Genomic DNA, 6444 nt, shown 5'->3' on the forward strand with positions numbered 1-6444 from the left:
TCCTTTCTCCTCCTTCACTTCAGCAGCTGCCTCATAAAGGTGCCCATGTGTGGACCATACCCAGCCGACAACAGCCAATATCAGCTACTCAATGGCCCATCTCTAATAGGTTTCACTTGTACCTTGTTTTCTTGACAACCACACGGCGCTGTCTTGTATCCTCACACAAGTCTTCCCTTGTTACAGCTGGGCTCTCTCTCTCCCACTCCCTCCTCTCCCTGCTGCCTGACGGCAGGTAGAAATGAGTCATAAACAGACACCACTCACCATGGCCAGTTGCTGTTTTACTGGGTGCTTCTGACACAGTCAGCTCTGGCTCAGTGGCAGCTCGCTTAAACTGAAAAAAAGAGAAAACACAGCTGAAACCTCCTTTGTGTCGTCTGCTTCATTTCAGAAAAGGTTTTGCAGTAAAAAGAGTCACCCATACAATCATTTGCAGCTTGGCAAGTATTATTTGGGAATTTGTCTCTATTAGATCATTCAGTGATTTGATTTAAATAAATAAAAGCTCCAGCCAGTTTGGCGGCCGCTAAGTTGGCTTTATAAGGTCAATAAAATGCTTTCTCTGTGACTGTTTTTTACTACAGTTGTTACTAATGTGAGCAGCTTGTATACTTACTATATGCTTTTCTTCATGTTCATGTTTCCTTGCTGTGTGCGTAATATTATTCTTTCACTTGTGCATTCCTGCTCAGTATTTTCTTGTAGTATTCAAATTAGACAGATTTATTTTTTTGGAAGAAGGGAGGGTAGATCTTTTCTCGTCCTAAATTAATATTTCTTTTCAGCATTCCTTTGTAATATAGTGAATTGTTACAGAAATAGTTGCATCACATGAACCATGGTTCATAAAAGTGTACTTTGCCATAACTTCCAGTAAGATATATAAGAATATGATGTAATATTATATTAAGGTTTACACATCTGAACAAGTTGTACCAATTTAACACTGTTAATTAAATATATAATACATTAAATACAAATATTATTCTGATATGTTGTGACATGTCTGGAAGAGGGTTCAAAGAAAACATCAGTAACTCTGAGAGCCTTGGTTTTTTGCACATTTCAACCCCCCCTCACCACCTCAATCATTTTTGTGCAGTCCCGTACCAAGCAGGAAAACCTCTATGTGTCCTTCCAACCTTACTTTAGTGCAAAATGATCATAACCCAATAATTGTTCCTCCATGTAACATAAACACACGCTCTATATCCTCAATCTTCAGTGTAATGTGAGTTGTGTGCTTGCATTTTATGTGCAGGCAATAATACTTGTTATTACACAATATTGAATTAGGAAGCAGCGGGAAAAATCCTCACCGGTCCAGACAAAGCCAATAAGCATTCTGAGATAGGTTAAACACCACAAGCTAAATCCAAAATGACAAGAAATCATGTGTTTTAAACACTGATATGAAGGCCAAATTGCTTTGGTTTCTCTTGTTTCAACCAGCCAATCTTTAAAAAAAAGGTGCTTAGGAGGTAGTATTTTGGAAAAACATGCAGTCCCCTCTTCCCCTTCTTCAGATGTTGTTCAGTTTTCTTTCCTGTCGTCACACTAATGTTATTTTGCTGATAACATGCTGAACTCCCAAAAACATGTTGAATCCAGACTTCACTCTTTGAACATTCAGTGTGTACAGACTTATGTAGTGTGTTTAGTTGATTTTGTGAGTGCTATGATATTTCTCTTAAAACGAACCCTTGATCAGTTTTTACATTTGCTAACAGAAGTCTCAGGCAGGGTACATACTGAAATTTGCAAACTAAACAATCGTAGCCACTGAACACCATTAGGGTGCTCAACCCATGTTTTTTAAAAGGTCCAGTGCCAGCTCGCTCATCCGTCCCCTAGAGAAAAGCAAAGCCAAACCCATGAATTACAGAAAGTTGGGGAAATGGGCACGGTGTGATCGAGACAATAAACAGGGGGTGGATCCAGGAAATGTCCTGCTGGACATCCTCTAGTATGTATAAATGTGTTTATTCACTTTCTTTCTGAGAGTTAGATGAGATTATCGATACCTCTCTCACATCTGTACAGTTAACATCAAGCTGGAGCTAGCAGAAGGTTAGCATAGCTTAGCATAAAGGCTGGAAAGGGGAAACAGCAAGTGTGGTTTTTACACTACCATATAAAAACTGTAAAAAGTGTTGGGTTATGTACTAGAATATTTATTGGCCATGAGCAGTGACTGAAGTCTTGTCATCAGTGTTAGGTTGCCAGGCAACCAGCAGACCCTCCAGTAAGTCACTGCTCCAGGCCAAGAAATAGTCTGGCCCATAACCCCTTGTAAAACTGCAACTTTACATTTCTACACTTCAGCTTTTGTACGAATTAAACAAAGGAGCAGGGGTTAAACTGGGCTGGAGCCCACCTGAGCTGAGCTCAAATCTCACACTTTCGGGTTGAAACATCCGTTTTCAGACACTCTCTCATGCTGACAAACAAATGTAGAACATAGGCTCTTTTTCCTCGGTTATGTAATAGCTGTGACCATCACACAGCAGCAGGATCGATTTCCAATTTACGCATGTGGCACAGCAGCGGCAACTTCATTATTTAAATCTTCTGACGTGGCATTGTGATCGTAGACTAGCTACGATCGCAGCAAACAAGTAAGCTGTTGCACGCAGATTCCAAGTTTATACAGTGAAATCATTGGGAACAAAGTGACCGTGATCAGAACGAGTCCAGGACCATCAAAGCTGTCGGCATGTTTTTATTTTCAGCAAAAGTCCAAATGTTGCCAAAATCGTGTCAAAATATTTGTCTCTGGCATGTCAAGTTGGTTATTACAGGGAGTTTTCAGTTTTTCTGCTTAAATGCAACCACATTTGGACTAGTGGCTTTACTGCAAGCATGGGATTTATTTAATAAATTATTAAATTAGGCACCAGATAGTAGGCTTAATGATAAAATGCCTATAAGTTACTGTACATTCTTGCTTTTCAGTGTTTCGTCAACCAACCAATTTAATGCAAAAACAAAAACAAAAAAATGTCCGCCACTGGCAGTGTATAGGCCTATACATATAGGGTGTTGTAATATTGTCTTTTGGGACTTTTCCACCTCAAATTTACAGTTGCTTCACCAAAATAACCAATAAAAAAATGATTTATAGTTAGATTCAATTTGAGATATCTGCCTCTGAAATCTCACCAATACAATGGAGATATAAAGAATTTTGTTTATGCTACAGTATTAAAAAATATATATATTTAGAAAATTCAACAGCAACATCTCTTTCCAGAAACAGTGCCATTGTTATTCTGGACAATCCACATCCACAGAACACAGTGTCCACAGTTTTCATTGGAAGTACTTTCTTCTATGAAACCTGTTGACAATGTGGTCTGTGGAAACCACCCCACCCATAACCAAACCCTCAACCTCATTGGACAAGGGCTCCCCCTCCTCTCAAATCCTAAACAAGATGTAGCGTGTTAGTGAGCTTTAGAGAAGCTGGCTGGCGGATTTTGTTACCTTCAGACAGGCTAGCTGTTGCCCCCTGTTTCCAGACTCTTAATGCTAAGCTAAGCTATCCAGCTGCTGGCTGTAGCTTCATATTTAGCATACTGATATGAGAGTGGTATTGATCTTCTCATCTAACTCTCGGCAAGAAAGCAAAGAAGCGTATTTCCCAAAATGTCACACTACTCCATTAAGGCCAAGACTATTGTGCACACAGTTACTGCAAATGTGAGCCCTACTTCACTTTGATTGTTGTTTGTCAGATTCACCCTCCTCTTGGATACAGTTCACGGTGTTCTGCTCCATAACATAACTATTTCTTGGCGATGTTCCTGCAACTTTGTAATCTCCTCCTGCCAAGGTGCTCCACAGTCAACCCAACCAACAGGGTGAATGTAACTAATGATTTGTTTTCAGCAACTCCCATCATATCCAGCCAGACCAGTGAATGAAGAGGCTTGGGCTAAAGGCTTATCAAAACTTTAAACAAAGCCCATAAAAGTGGAGTAAATATAAACAGCCATCCACCATTTCTGTCTCTGTAAACCAAAGCATGTGTGTCTTTTTGTAGGATGAAGTGGCTGCAGGCAGTGATGGCTTTGACCACACATGATATCCAGGTTCAACACTGGGATGCTGTCAGGAACACCAACACATTTCAGCATGCAAAACAGTTATCCATCATTCCATGTGTCTTGCAGAAACTACTCCTCAGCCTTAATGGGATCAACTTTAAGGGTGCTGGAGTGACGGGCCAAATATTCCATGAAAAACCTCAGCTCTCCAGTTCCCTGAAAGCTTTCTTGGTCAACAAATGAATCCAAGAGAGGGAGAAGAGATGACACTGCCAAAGACACCCACCGCTGGCCTCCTTCTAATATCTGTCAAAATATAAATCAATACGACCTGAAGACAAATGACTCGCCGCTGAATGTTGCAAAGCCAAGCATCCCCGCTCTGAATCCGGATTCCAGCATCTCATATGAATTTCAATGATTCTTTTGAAACCTTTTTAGATATGCATCACCTCACTCCGGAGTGCGTGTCAGGTTATAAATCAGCGGCCCACACTCCTGATCAGGAGCCCAGTGCTGACTTCAGCACTGTCACACTCGATGGCAGCGGGATGAAGGTTATCGACTGGGCCAATGGGCCAGAAAACAATGCAAACTTCCAGCGAGCACCCAGTGGCATCGAGCATGGCAGAACATCTGCGCAACACATGTCCGCTGCGCAAACAAGGAGGGAGTTGTCCTCCCACACATCAGCAATATCACTGAAGGCACACAGGGGAGTCGATCAATATTTGACCCCTCTAATCCTTCCTCAGCGAGCTCTGCTCCCATGCTCACTCCTCTCGTTATGCACAACTTCACTTTTCCTCTGCAATTTTCTTTGAAAACATGACATTACAGAGAACATGGCGCTATCTCCAAATTTGCGGTCGTGAGCGTTCTTACCAGAAAAGAAACGTGAAATCTGATAACTCCAGATTATGCTGTTTTAGTTACAGGCTTCCACTGCACGGGGAATGAGATTTGAATATTCCTCTTTCTGTGGATTTTACATTTCTGTAATAATTGCTGTTGTGTGTATTTATGTAGATAAGTGGAGGCCTCTGAATAAAACCACTCTTGAAAAAATGGAAAAGAAAGTAAGACCAGTGAACAATAGCCGTGACTTCTATGAATGTCAAACCTCAATTTAGACCCCCTGAGAGGTTGTAGAAGTGCTTTATATTTCAAGTTTGAACCATACAAAAAAATGCTGCTGGGATGAATGAACCTGACCAGCTGCCGCAATTTAGGATGAAGATGATGTGATTCTTGGATACGACAGAGAAAAAAATTTCAATATTTGGCTCAGAGGTGTCATAATTATCACGTCACTGCCAAATACTCTCTTAGAGATCAAACTTTCTCTTTTAGGAGGCTGCATGAGGGTTATGTAAGATTAGGCTCAAATGTAAAGTCCTCCAATAGGACTTTTTTTTTACTGTAATAAATTCCAGGAGGAGCACAGGAATGTGTTCGTGTGGAAATCAATTTATGGCCTCAGAAGCTTGTAAGGATGAGTTTTTCTCAATCTAAATTACCATCACTTCTCATGATGAATGTGGCCATCAACCTATAGCCTGCACTGAAGTCTTTTGGAGGTAATCTCGTGCATGGTGATGTTAAATCCTTGTTTCGAGTTTAATGAGAAAGGACGACTAGCTATTAAAACCAATCTAGCAACACATAATATACTACATGTGGTAATACTCCAGTCCACAATAAGCAATCACGCTACTACACGAGGTGTCGGGGGAGCAATACATCCTAAGCTTCGTACTGTGTGAGTAACATCAATTACCAGCGTGGTGCTGCTCTGACATGGGGCTGAATATTGTTCTTGGCACCGGAGACCAAGCGAGAGAAGAGCAGGAGAGTGAAGAAGCCTAATTGTGATGTGCCATAATTTCCCGCTCAGGGCCTCTCACTCAGGATATGGGCGAGGTCAAAGGTGCAATAGAGGGAGTCCATCAGAGGCAAAGCGTGCTGAAGTCATCTGTACGGAGTTATTCGCGGTGAGGTGAAAGCAACTTGGTCAGACAGGGGACCTAATCAGATTTCAAAGTAAACACGGTGCCGCCGGCTCCAGAAGGCTGAGTCCAAACATTGTTGCTAATTGCATCTGTCTTCATTTTCCGCAACTCACTGTACAACACCAACAAAAAAGAAATCTAGATGGAACAGGAACTATTTCAAAACCACAGCGAGCACCTCAACCTTACCTCAATTTCTAGTCCATAACTGTTCATTTCAGAGATTGCCAACTCTGATTGCTTCTGTCAGAAATCAAAATATAATGCCTGTGAAGTGTTTCTACTGGAATATTTCTTTTTTTTTTCATACATGGAGACTGAAAAGGAAAATATATATACATGCTTGTCCCGTGTGCCATATGTGGGGGCTTCCAGAGCAT

The sequence above is a fragment of the Enoplosus armatus genome, chromosome 9 (assembly GCF_043641665.1).
Source record: "Enoplosus armatus isolate fEnoArm2 chromosome 9, fEnoArm2.hap1, whole genome shotgun sequence".
In the NCBI taxonomy this organism is placed as follows: Eukaryota; Metazoa; Chordata; class Actinopteri; order Centrarchiformes; family Enoplosidae; genus Enoplosus; species Enoplosus armatus.